We start from the raw sequence: 14,671 nt of genomic DNA on the forward strand, positions 1-14,671 counted from the left end.
CTCTATTTTATAACCATTCAAGAGAAGCCATAAACCTAAATATCTGTACAGGAAAATCTAATGGAAGTCTTGGCAGCTCTTTTTAAAAAATACTAGCTTTTAATTTCCAAATACATGCAAAGATAGTTTTCAAAATTCACCCTTGCAAAACCTTGTGGTCCAAATTTTTCTCCCTCCCTTCCCACCACCTCCTTCCCCTAGTCAGCAATTAATCCAATACCGGTTAAACATGTGCAATTCTTCTGAATATATTTCCACTCTCTGCAACTCCTTCATTGATAAAGAGTAATAATACTGAATATTCAGTAGCTTGGGCCATTAGTTTGTGGTATTTATAACATGAATTTAGAAAAGGATAACACTACTGTGTGGAAATTGGGTAATTTTCAAGTGGGTTGTTCAATTAAACAAGAAAAGCAGCTTAAAATAAAAAAAAATTTAAACAGATTTTAGGAATGTCCTCCTTTAGTTATGATAATCTCCTTTCTGCAAAGGTCCTTTGAAAACTGAATGTCTAGATTCCAGGTATCCTGAAAGTAGGCAAGTTATTAGGAAGCTAGAGCTTAAAACACACTATTTCCCCACATTTATCTAAGTCCTATATTTGAATGGGACAATTAGGAGTGAATTATGAACACAAAGTTCTTAAACAAGTCTTTGACTTGGAACCTAGAATATATAAGCTTGTTGGAAACATATAATCCTGAATCAATCATGACTATAATCCTGAACTAGTGAATCCTGGAATGACTTGGAGGAGCCATTAAGGTGACTTTGGGGTACATAATTTCTTGATTCAAATAAAATGCCTAGAGAAAGTCAAAACCTAGTGCTGAGAGAATGGGAGACATTCAGAAACTTAAGAGGAAATTGCTCTGAAGAAATGGTATTGGAGAAGAGAAATTTTCAGGTATGGGAAGGGCCATGGAGAAGAGAAAGAGAGATGGAAGACAGCCTCTAGAAGAAGGGATACAGATACGCAGCAGAGAAGACCAAAGGTCAAGACTGGAGTATCCTCCAATTTTCCATGTGCCATAGCGGTAAGGACTTTGAGAATCTAAAGTGATCTGTTCTGGAACTGGCCCTAAAATGCTAAATGTCCTAATATCAAAGACTTACCTGAAATAAATGTGTTAACTTGCAGTTAAATAATGTGCAATTATTCATTTTGCTCTTCTGGCCAAGATGGTGGAGAGGATGCACACATCTACTTAAGCTCCGTCTTTTCTTTCAAAATAATTTATTTCATGACAAGCCTCCGAATTAGTTCTTGACTGAAAAAAAAAACACAAATAATTACCAAGAGAAGACATCCTTGACATACGCCAGAAAAGATCTGTTTTTGCTCGAGGGTGGGGGCAGTTAAATTGGGCACAAACTGAAGGCAGGCAGCAGCAGCACAGCAGACAGAGGAAGGCAGTGAGGGACTATATCCCATGAAGAAGCAAAGGAAACCTATTATATCTGAGTGAAAGAATGGAGGGGGATGAACATAGTGTGTAGCTTTATTGCCATCAGAATTGGCTTAAAGAGAAAGATATTAGGCATTCAATTTATGGGGAAACTTCTCCCACCTTGTTGAAAAGTGAGAGGGGAAAAGTGAAAAGGGAAGGAGTAAGCTAAATAGAAGGGAATACAGAAATTGTGAGGAAAATGGGGAAGAAAGGAGGAGGAACTCTAAGGTGAGGGGAAGGATACTAAAAAGGGAGGGCTGTGAGAAGCAAGTGCTGCTCCCAAGTTTAATACTGGGGAGGGAGGTAAGGGGGAAGGAAAGGATAAAATCATAAGCTGATTACTTGGCAAGTAATGCAGAATTGGTAATTTTAACCACAAATGTGAATGGGGTAAACTCTCCCATAAAGAGGAAGTGGTTAGCAGACTGGATTAAAAGCCAGAATCCTAAAATATGTTGTTTACAGGAAACACACTTGAAGCAGGATGATACATATAGAATAAAAGTAAAAGGTTGGAGAAGAACCTACTATGCTTGAGGTGAAGTCAAAAAAGCCGGGGTAGCCATCCTGAAGTCAAATCAAGCAAAAGTAAAAATTGATCTAATTAAAAGAGACAAGGAAGGGCACTATATCTTGCTAAAGGGTAGCATAGATAATGAAGCAATATCAATATTAAACATGCACCAAGTGGTGTAGCAACAAAATTCTTAAAAGAGAAATTAAGAGAGCTGCAAGAAGAAATAGACAGCAAAACTATAATAGTGGGAGATCTCAACCTTGCACTCTCAGAATTAGATAAACCAAATGTGATTAGTAGGTTTAACTAAATGTGAATTGGGTGAACTCTCACATAAAGTGTAAGCAATAGCAGACTGGATTAAAAACCAGAATCCTACAATATGTTGTTTACAAGCAACAAATTTGAAGCAGAGTGATACATATAAAGTAAAGGTAAAAGACTGGAGTAGAATCTATTATGTTTCAAGTGAAGTAAAAAAAAAAAAAGCAGGGGTAGTCATCCTCATCTCAGATCAAGCAAAAGGAAAAATTGATCTAAATAAAAGAGATAAGGAAGGAAACTATATCTTGCTAAAAGGCCAAACCACCAAAAACAAAATAAGAAAGAAGTTAAAGCAGTAAATAGAATACTAGAAAAGTTAGATATGATAGATCTTTGGAGAAAACTAAATGGAGACAGAAAGGAGTACACTTTCTTCTCAGCAGTTCATGGAACCTATACAAAAATCGACCATGTATTAGAACATTAAAAACCTCAAACTCAAATGCAGTAAGGCAGAAATAGTAAATGCATCCTTTTCAGACCACGATGCAATGAAAATTACATTCAACAAAAAAACCAGGGGGAAGTAGACCAAAAAATAATTGGAAAGTAAATAATATCATACTAAAGAATGATTGGGTGAAACAGCAAATCATAGACATAATTAATAACTTCACCCAAGAAAATGATAATAATGAGACATCATACCAAAATGTATGGGATGCAGCCAAAGCGGTAATAAGGGGAAATTTCATATCTCTAGAGGCCTATTTGTATAAAATAGAGAAAGAGAAGGTCAATGAATTGGGTTTGCAACTAAAAATGCTAGAAAAGGAATAAATTAAAAACCCCCCAGTCAAACACTAAACTTGAAATTCTAAAAATAAAAGGTGAGATCAATAAAATTGAAAGTAAAAAAACTATTGAATTGATTAATAAAACTAAGAGTTGGTTCTATGAAAAAACCAACAAAATAGACAAACCCTTAGTAAATCTGATTAAAAAAAGGAAAGAGGAAAATCAAATTGTTAGTCTTAAAAATGAAAAGGGAGAACTCACCACTAACGAAGAGGAAATTAGAGCAATAATTAGGAGTTACTTTGCCCAACTTTATGCCAATAAATCCGACAACTTAAATGAAATAGAAAAATACCTCCAAAAATATAGCTTGCCCAAACTAACAGAGGAAGAAGGAAATATCCTAAACAGTCCCATCTCAGAAAAAGAAATAGAACAAACTATCAATCAACTCCCTAAGAAAAAAATCCCCAGGACCAGATGGATTTACATGTGAATTCTACCAAACATTTAAAGAACAATTAACTCCAATGTTATATAAACTATTTGAAAAAATAGGGATTGAAAGAGTCCTACCAAACTCCTTTTATGACACAGACATGGTACTGATACCTAAACCAGGTAGGCTGAAAACAGAGAAAGAAAATTATAGACCAATCTCCCTAATGAATATTGATGCTAAAATCTTAAATAAAATATTAGCAAAAAGATTACAGAAAATCGTCACCAGGATAATACACTATGACCAAGTAGGATTTATACCAGGAATGCAGGGCTGGTTCAATATTAGGAAAACTATTAGCATAATTGACTATATCAATAACCAACCAAACAAAAACCATATGATCATCTCAATAGATGCAGAAAAAGCATTTGATAAAATCCAACATCCATTCCTAATAAAAACACTTGAGAGCATAGGAATAAATGGACTTTTCCTTAAAATAGTCAGGAGCATATATTTAAAACCATCAGTAAGCATCATATGCAATGGGGAAAAACTGGAACCTTTCCCAGTAAGATCTGGAGTGAAGCAAGGTTGCCCACTATCACCATTATTATTTAATATAGTATTAGAAACACTAGCCTCGGCAATAAGAGTCGAGAACGATATTAAAGGAATTAGAGTAGGCAATGAGGAAACCAAACTATCACTCTTTGCAGATGATATGATGGTATACCTAGAGAACCCCAGAGATTCTACTAAAAAGCTATTGGAAATAATTCATAATTTTAGCAAAGTAGCAGGATACAAAATAAATCCCCATAAATCCTCAGCATTTTTATACATCACCAACAAAACCCAACAGCAAGAGATACAAAGAGAAATTCCATTCAGAATAACTGTTGATACCATAAAATATTTGGGAATCTATCTACCAAAGGAAAGTCAGGAATTATATGAGCAAAATTATAAAAAAGTCTCCACACAAATAAAGTCAGACTTAAATAATCGGAAAAATATTAAGTGCTCTTGGATTGGCCGAGCGAACATAATAAAGATGACAATACTCCCTAAACTAATCTATTTATTTAGTGCTATACCAATCAGACTTCCAAGAAAATATTTTATTGATCTAGAAAAAATAACAACAAAATTCATATGGAACAATAAAAAGTCGAGAATCTCAAGGGAATTAATGAAAAAAAATCAAATGAAGGTGGCCTAGCTGTACCTGATCTAAAATTATATTATAAAGCAGCAGTCACCAAAACCATTTGGTATTGGCTAAGAAATAGATTAGTGGGTCAGTGGAAAAGACTAGGTTCACAAGACAGAATAGTCAACTATAGCAATCTAGTGTTTGACAAACCCAAAGCCCCTAACTTCTGGGAAAAGAATTCATTATTTGATAAAAACTGCTGGGATAATTGGAAATTAGTATGGCAGAAATTAGGCATGGACCCACACTTAACACCATATACCAAGATAAGATCAAAATGGGTCTATGACCTAGGCATAAAGAACGAGATTATAAATAAATTAGAGGAACATAGAATAGTTTATCTCTCAGACTTGTGGAGGAGAAAGAAATTTGTGACCAAAGATGAACTAGAGACCATTACTGATCACAAAATAGAAAATTTTGATTACATCAAATTAAAAAGCCTTTGTACAAATAAAACTAATGCAAACAAGATTAGAAGGGAAGCAACAAACTGGGAAAACATCTTCACAGTTAAAGGTTCTGATAAAGGCCTCATTTCCAAAATATATAGAGAACTGACTCAAATTTATAAGAAATCAAGCCATTCTCCAATTGATAAATGGTCAAAGGATATGAACAGACAATTTTCAGAGGATGAAATTGAAACTATTACCACTCATATGAAAGAGTGTTCCAAATCATTATTGATCAGAGAAATGCAAATTAAGACAACTCTGGGATACCACTACACACCTGTCAGATTGGCTAAGATGACAGGAAAAAATAATGATGAATGTTGGAGGGGATGAGGGAAAAGTGGGACACTAATGCATTGTTGGTGGAGTTGTGAACGAATCCAACCATTCTGGAGAGCAATCTGGAATTATGCCCAAAAAATTATCAAATTGTGCATACCCTTTGATCCAGCAGTGTTTCTATTGGGCTTATATCCCAAAGAAATACTAAAGAAAGAAAAGGGACCTGTATGTGCAAAAATGTTTGTAGCAGCCCTATTTGTAGTGGCTAGAAACTTGAAAATGAGTGGATGCCCATCAATTGGAGAATGGCTGGGTAAATTGTGGTATATGAATGTTATGGAATATTATTGTTCTGTAAGAAATGACCAGCAGGATGAATACAGAGAGGACTGGAGAGACTTACATGAACTGATGCTAAGTGAAATGAGCAGAACCAGGAGATCATTATACACTTCGACAATGATATTGTATGAGGACATATTTTGATGGAAGTGGATTTCTTTGACAAAGAGACCTGAGTTTCAATTGATAAATGACGGACAAAAGCAGCTACACCCAAAGAAAGAACACTGGGAAACGAATGTGAACTATCTGCATTTTTGTTTTTCTTCCCGGGTTATTTATACCTTCTGAATCCAATTCTCCCTATGCAACAAGAGAACTGTTCGGTTCTGCAAACATATATTGTATCTAGGATATACTGCAACATATCTAACATATAAAGGACCGCTTGCCATCTAGGGGAGGGGGTGGAGGGAGGGAGGGAAAAAAAAATCGGAACAGAAATGAGTGTCAATATAAAGTAATTATTAAATAAAAATTTAAAAAAATGAAAAGGGAGAACTTGCAACTAATGAAGAGGAAATTAGAGCAATAATTAGGAATTGCTTTGCCCTGCTTTATGCCAGTAAATTCAATAACTTAAATGAAATGGAAGAATACGTTCAAAAATACAGCTTGCCCAGATTAACAGAGGAAGAAGTAAATAGAATAAACAGTCCCATCTTAGAAAAAGAAATAGAACAAGATAATAATCAACTACCTAAGAAAAAATCCCCAGGACCAGATGGATTTACATGTGAATTCTACCAAACATTTAAAGAACAATTAACTTCAATGTTATATAAACTATTTGAAAAAATAGGGATTGAAGGAGTCCTACCAAATTCCTTTTATGACAGAAACATGGTACTGATACCTAAACCAGGTAGATTGAAAACAAAGAAAGAAAATTAAAGACCAATCTCCCTAATGAATATTGGTACTAAAATATTAAATAAAATATTAGCAAAAAGATTACAGAAAATCATTCCCAGGATAATACACTATGACCAAGTACAATTTATACCAGGAAGGCAGGGGTGATTCAACATTAGGAAAACTATTACCATAATTGACTATATCAATAACCAAATTGGCAAAAACCATATAATCATCTCAATAGATGCAGAAAAAGCATTTGATAAAATCCAACATCCATTCCTAATAAAAACACTTGAGAGGATAGGAATAAATGGAGTTTTCCTTAAAATAGTCAGGAGCATATATTTCAAACCGTCAGCAAGTATCATATGTAATGGGGATAAACTGGAACCATTCTCAAGAAGAGGAGTGAAAGAAGGTTGCCTACTATCACCATTTATTATTCAATATTGTATTAGAAATGCTATCCTCAGTAATAAGAGTTGAGAAAAAGATTAAAGGAATTAGAGTAGGTAATGAGGATCCCAAATTGTCACTCTTTGCAGATGATATGATGTTATACTTTGAGAACCCCAGAGATTCTACTCTAAAGCTATTAGAAATAATCCACCATTTTAGCAGAGTTTCAGGATACAAAATAAATCCACATAAATCCTCAGCATTTTTACACATCACCAACAAAATGCAACAGCAAGACATACAAAGAGAAATTACATTCAAAATAACTGTCAATAGCATAAAACATTTGGGGATCTATCTATCAAAAAAAATTCAGGAATTATATGAGCAAAATTACAAAACACTTTATACACAAATAACGTCAGATTTAAATAATTGGAAAAATATTAAATGCTCTTGGATAGGCCGAGTGAATATAATAAAGATGACAATACTAGCTAAACTAATCTATTTATTTAGTGCTATACCAGTCAGATTCCCAAGAAACTATTTTAATGACCTAGAAAAAAATAACAACAAAATTCATATGGAAAAACAAAAGGTTCAGAATTTCAAGGGAATTAATGAAAAAAAAATCAACTGAAGGTGGCCTAGCTGTACGTGATCTAAAACTATATTATCAAGCAGCAGTCACCAAAACCATTTGGTGTTGGCTAAGAAATAGATAAGTTGATCAGTGGAATCGTTTAGGTTCACAAGACAAAATAGTCAATAACTATAGCAATCTAGTGTTTGACAAACCCAAAGATCCCAACTTTTGGGATAAGAATTCATGATTTGACAAAAACTCCTGGGAAAACTGGAAATTAGTATGGCAGAAATTGGGCATGGATCCACACTTAACACCATACACCAAGATAAGATCAAAATGGTTTCATGATTTAGGCATAAAGAACGAGATTACAAATAAATTAGAGGAACATAGGATAGGTACCTCTCAGACTTGTGGAGGAGGAAGGAATTTGTGAACAAAGATGAACTAGAGATCATTATTGACCACAAAATAGAAAATTTTTATTATATCAAATTAAAAAGCCTTTGTATAAACAAAACTATGCAAATAAGATTAGAAGGGAAGCATCAAACTGGGAAACATTTTCACAGTTAAAGGTTCTGATAAAGGCCTCACTTCCAAAATATATAGATAACTAACTCTAATTTATAAGAAATCAAGCCATTCTCCAATTGATAAATGGTCAAAGGATATGAACAGACAATTTTCAGATGATGAAATTGAAACTATTTCCACTCATATGATAGAGTGTTCCAAATCACTATTGATCAGAGAAATGCAAATTAAGACAACTCTGAGATACCACTACACACCTGTCAGATTGGCTAAGATAACAGGAAAAAAATTATGATGAAAGTTGGAGGGGATGCAGGAAAACTGGCACACTGATGCATTGTTGATGGAGTTGTGAATAAATCCAAACATTCTGGAGAGCAATCTGGAATTATGCCCAAAAAGTTATCAAACTGTGCATACTCTTTCATCTAGCATTGTTACTACTGTGCTTATACCCCAAAGAGATACTAAAGAAGGGAAAGGGACCTGTATGTGCCAAAATGTTTGTGGCAGCCCTTTTTGTGGTGGATAGAAACTGGAAATTGAATGGATGCCCATCAATTGGAGAATGGCTGGGTAAATTGTGGCATATGAATGTTATGGAATATTATTATTCTGTAAGAAATGACCAGCAGGATGAATACAGAGAGACTTGGAAAGACATGAACTGATGCTGAGTGAAATGAGCAGAACCAGGAAATCATTATACACTTCAACAACTATACTGTATGAGGATGTATTCTGTTGGAAGTAGATTTCTTCAACAAAGCAAAGATCTCATTCAGTTCCAATTGATCAATAATGGACACAATCAGCTACACCCTGAAAAGGAACACTGGGAAATGAGTGTGAACTGTTTGCATTTTTGTTTTTCTTCTCAAGTTATTTTTACCTTCTAAATTCAATTCTTCCTGTGCAACAAGAGAGCTGTTAGTTTCTGCACACATATATTGTATCTAGGATATACTATAACATATTTAGCATGTATATGACTGCTTGCCATCTGGGGGAAAGGGTGGAGAGAGGGAGGGGTAAATTTGGAACAGAAGTGAGTGCAAGGGATGGGTTCTGTCAATTAAAAGTTATTTTAAAAAAATAATGTACAACATGATGACGACTTATAAGAGAAATTAGTTTATTTTAAAACTTTGTATGTGTTAAGATTCATGTTTGTTGTATCAATTCTCCAATACAAAATAGAAAAGGAAAATCTTTATGAATTCCAGGAGGCTTCACCCTATGATCCAAAATCCCAGCCCCTTGGAATACTGTCATTCGAGGCTTCCTGGGACCATCCAAGGATCTTTGTTTCTTTGATCCTGGAGGTCAGAACCCAGAATTTCCTAACTGGGGGATAAGTCTTGCCTCTGAAGGTCCAGATTTCAAGTGAAAACCTTAGAGAAAATCTGAGATGTGGGATGGCTTATGGCACATAGAGTGTATGTGCTTAAAAACATTTCGAATTCAGGCTCATTGGCCTGTTGAGATCATAGAATCTGCTAGGCCAGAGTAGTGAGGGCCTAAAGAAAAGAAGGAGAAATGTATGGCATCTGAGAATGGACACTTTCAGCAAAAGGAGGATTTACACACACTCACACAGCAACAGGCCTGGGAGTTGCCATGGAAACAAAAATGAAAGAACTAGAAGTGTCCATAGAAGAGGGACCCCAGAGCAAAAAGGGGACTTAGGAGAGGACTCAAAAGACAGATCTTGCAGTACCTTGGAAAACAGTCTATGCTAAAGGTGGGGGTCTTCAGGGAAGAGTAATGTTCTGCTGGGGAAGGAGCCTCTAAGTGGAAAATCTCACAACTCACAAGGATTTTTCATATATGTAACATGTGAGCCCAAATATTGACCATTTTGTACTCCTTTAAAAAATAAGGAGATAGGAGCAGCTAGGTTGTGCAGTGGATAGAGCACCAGCCCTGAAGTCAGGAGAACCTGAATTCAAATATGGTCTCAGACACTTAATATTTCCTAGCCATGTGACCCTTGGTAAATCACTTAACCCCAATTGCCTCGGGGGAAAAGGAGATTAGATTTAACACAGGAGATAATTTATTTCTTCCAACCTGTATTGAACAAAAATGCAGGTTTATGTATTTCTTCAGTACAGAATTTTTTTTTCAATTAATAAGAATGTCTAGGGAATATTCTGGGAAGATGGCACAATAGGCCAGTGAATTCCAAGCATTCCAGATTTTCCCCAGAAACAGAACAAATTCACGCCTTGGGAAGAACATAGACCAGTGCAAAATCAAGAAGACTTTGGGCTGAACAGAGGACCTGAACAAAGACTCCGACCAGGGCTTAACCCCTGTGAAGTGCAAACACCTCTAGGTTAGCCCCACAGAAATGGCAAGTGGGGATCCCACAATGTGTACCATGTATTTAACATTAACATCAGTAATTGGATAACTCAAAAGAAAGATTTATACAAATGGTGTGCAGACAGGGAGGAGGGCTCATGGTTCTAAAAACTTACTTACATTGGAATGGGTTAAATAGGCAACATTATATATGTCAGGAAGGGTTTAGCACCCTCCCAAATATATAAGGAAATAAATGGTGAGGGATGGACAGAGGGAGAAGCAATGGATAGGGGAAGAAAGCAAGGGAGGGATCCATGGGTGAAAGGAAGTTAGGTAGTAGCAAGACAAATTAAGAAGCAAAATTAAAGTAGAACAGTTAGCAGGGTTAGGAAAGAAGAGATATATACAAACACTACAAAATGAATCAGGAGTCTAATTTATTAGGGAAAAAAGTATGTCTAGTAATAAATCATTCATCTGAAACAAAGTCAAACTTAAAGATTCAATCAAGAAAGAAATCAACATTGTATGTCCTCCATACTAATATTGTTTTAAATGCTTGTTTACAGATAGGTATTTTAAATGCATGTTATATGTGTGTGTGTGTGTGTATGTGTGTGTGTGTGTGTGTGTGTGTGTGTGTGTAGTGTGTGTGTGTGTGTGTGTGAATATATGTAGATGTGTATGCATGTATCTGTGTATATAGATATATGTATATATTTTGCGTCTGTGGATGGGTGTGAATGTGGGGGAGCAAGTGTGTATTTCTCTATCAATTAATATCTAACATTATGAGATATAATATATTTGTGCTTAACTGTAGCCTGCTTATGGATGTGGAAGGAATGAAAGAGAAAAAAAAAGAATAAAATAAAAAAGTGATCAGCAGAGAACAAAAGAACTACCTACAAGGAAGCAAAGAAAAGATGGACAGGAATGAATATAATTTCTTCTATTATTATTATCCTTTCTTAAACTGGAAATTTATTGTTATATATTTTGAATCCTCCCTGATATTCTGCCAGGCACATGACAATGCTTTGTTTTTGTTTTGTTTTGTTTTGTTTTATTTTCCTTTTCTGTCTCTCTTTTTTCTATTCTGTTTTTCTTTTCAAATAAAGAGAAAAAATAATGACTTTAGGGAAATTTTTAAAAGGATAAGATTGCATAAAACTTAAGGAGTTTATAAGGGAGACAGATTCCTTTTCAGTCCTGAAGTTAGTTAGACCCGTGTTCATTGTAATCCTAATAAAATAAATAAAAAATAAAAATGATACTTAACCCAACTTAGCATGATACAGCTTTAGAAATCAACATGTCATGTCTTGCGTAGTCCCTAGAACACTAAAGTTTGTGGCTTCTAGGCATCCTTCATGTGGGAATGCTGGAAGTTGTTGATAACATGGAGATAGAATATCTGAGCTAGGAGATAAATCCTGTCTCTGATTCTACTTATAGGGAGTAAAAACTGAAGCCAGAATATGTGATCAGGGAAGCCAATTAAAATCTAGAAAAGCTGACATTATAGAGGTTTCTCGTCCAGAATCTAGGGCTAATAAGTCAGTATTGAGTGAAACAGAGAAAGCAGGAGATGTGGGGCCAGGGGAGAGCACTGGTTCTGGTCACTGTGTGACCCTCAGTAAGTCATTTTACCCTCATAGCCTCAAAAACAAAAAACAAAAAAGTATGAAATTTACTGAGGCTGAGAATGGAATTTATCAATAAACTGGGCTTTTACTATACCAAAATTCAGATCTGATAATAGCCATGGAAAAGAGAAGGAAAGAAGTAGAAGTGCTTGGAAGAAGCTATATCAGAGCAAGGAGAATATAAAAATCAGTTCTGGAGTGTCCAAAAACTTGAGAGGGAAAGACATAAGAGCAATTGGAAGAAGCAGAAGAAGTTAGGACAGAAGGAGAAGAACTCTTAAAACAGAGGTCAGTGCTGGAGTATCCTAAATATTTCCACATCCCAGACATTGAAGGACACCAAAAATAACAATCATGTGGTTTGAGAAGTGGCCTTAGAATGGAAAATGTCAATCTTTCCAGGAATTAGGAGCCTACATATTCTTAGCTTGTTGAAAAGAACCAAATCCATCACTGCCAGTCCTCATATAATATTTTTATTGCTGTGTACAATACTCTCTTGGTTCTGCTCACTTCACTCAGCATCAGTTCATGTAAGTCTTTCCAGGTTTTTCTAAAATCATCCTGTTGGTCATTTCTTATAGAACAATATTTTATTACATTCATATACCATAACTTATTCAGTCATTCCCAATTAATAGACATCCACTCCATTTCCAGTTCCTTGAAACTACAAAAAAAAGCTGTTACAAACATTTCTACATGTGTAGGTCCTTTCCTGTTTTTTTCAATCTCTTTGGAATACAGATCAAGTAAAGACATTGCTGGTCAAACAGTAATGCAGTTTTTTAGCCCTTTGGACACAGTTCCAAATTGCTCTCCAGAAGGGTTTCTTCCCATTCCTTCTTTCTCCTTCTCTCTCCTTTTCTCTCCTCATGAGTCCATTAACAATGTATTAATGGAACATCCAAAGGAATATCTAGTGGATTTCATTGTTATCTAAGCACAAGAAACAAAGAAACTCAAAAGCCAATTCCGACTCAAACTGAGAACATGATAGATGTTCTAAGGCTGAAGCGGGGAAATTGTCTGAAGAAATGGGAATGCAGAAGAGGAACTATCACTTCTGGGATACCTCACAGAGAAGAGGAGACATGGAGGGGAGCCTCTCAAAGACCAAAGTGTCAAAAGAGAAGTGTCTTCCATTCTTCCACATGCCAGCACTCTGAGGCATCTGTGAATCTACAATGATTCTGCTATGTAAGGGGGCCTTCAAATGATAACTTTCCAAATATTCTAGGCTGTCTTTCAATATATTCTGGGTTGAAAAAAATAACTTCCAGGTACAGGTACATTATGTGTAACTTAAGGATTTATAATGGACACTGGTTAGTTTGAAAACTTTGTACACAATGACATTCATATGCACTATAATAATGATGCAACAAAAAAAAGCAAAGAAAGCTTCTTAGGGATCATAGGAGGATCCAGCCTCAGAAGCCAAAACATTAGCATGGACTCTTGGAAATCCTGAGACCTTTCAAAGATCTCTGATGCTGGGGGTCTGGCAGCTGAGAATACAGAATTTCTTAGTGAGGGGTTAAGTCCTTTCTCCAAAGGTGCTGCTTGGCCATCCAAAGCTTAGAGTTATGAGGAGATTGGGGATGGCTCTTGAAAGAGAGAATATACAGGCTTGAAGCCCTGTTGGAGGGAAGGATCAGCAGCTGGATAAGATGATGGAATCTACTAGAGCAGAATTGTGACAGCCCAGAGAAGTAAGGAGAGCGGGAGCTGGATGGGGTGTGGGAATGGACATTTTCAGACACCAGAGAATTTGAGCTCACAGAGCCTTCAGGTCTGGCAGTTGTCATGGAGACAAACAAGAGAACTGCAGGGTCCATAGAATTGTAAACCTCAGAGCAAAGAGACCTTACAGTTTCCTCAAAAAAGTATATGCTTGATTAATTAGTTAAATCATTTTCTTGGTTTCAATTATTGATCTCTTCTTTGAGTTTCAGAATTTCTAGTTGGCATTTAATTGGGGTGTTTTCAATTTGTTCTTTTTCTACCTTTTTTAGTTGCATGCTCTATTTATTGTTCTCCTCTTTCTTTATTTTATTCATGTCTCTATTTAGAGATATATTTTTTTTCCCTAAGAACTGCTTTGGTTTTGTGCCATAGATTTTGGTATGTTGTCTCATTATTGTCACTCTTGGATCAAATTATGGATTATTAATATGATGTGTTGTTTGAATCATTCATTCTTTAGAATTGGATTATTTAATTGACAATTGGTTTTGAGTCTATATTTCCTTGGTCCTCTTTTGAATGTAATTTTTATTGCATCATGGTCTGAAAAGGAAGGATTTACTCTTTCTACCTTTCTGCATTTGAGCTTTTTATGCCCTAACACATGTTCCATTTTTGTGTAGATGCCATGTACTACTGAGAAAAAGTATATTTTTTCTGTCCATATTCAATTTTCTCCAGAGGCCTATCATATCTAAGTTTTCTAAGATTCTATTAAATTCTCTAGTTTCTTTCCTGTTTTATTTTGTGGCTAAATTTATCTAATTCTGAGAGGGGGAGGTTGAAGTA

The sequence above is a fragment of the Antechinus flavipes genome, chromosome X (assembly GCF_016432865.1).
Source record: "Antechinus flavipes isolate AdamAnt ecotype Samford, QLD, Australia chromosome X, AdamAnt_v2, whole genome shotgun sequence".
In the NCBI taxonomy this organism is placed as follows: Eukaryota; Metazoa; Chordata; class Mammalia; order Dasyuromorphia; family Dasyuridae; genus Antechinus; species Antechinus flavipes.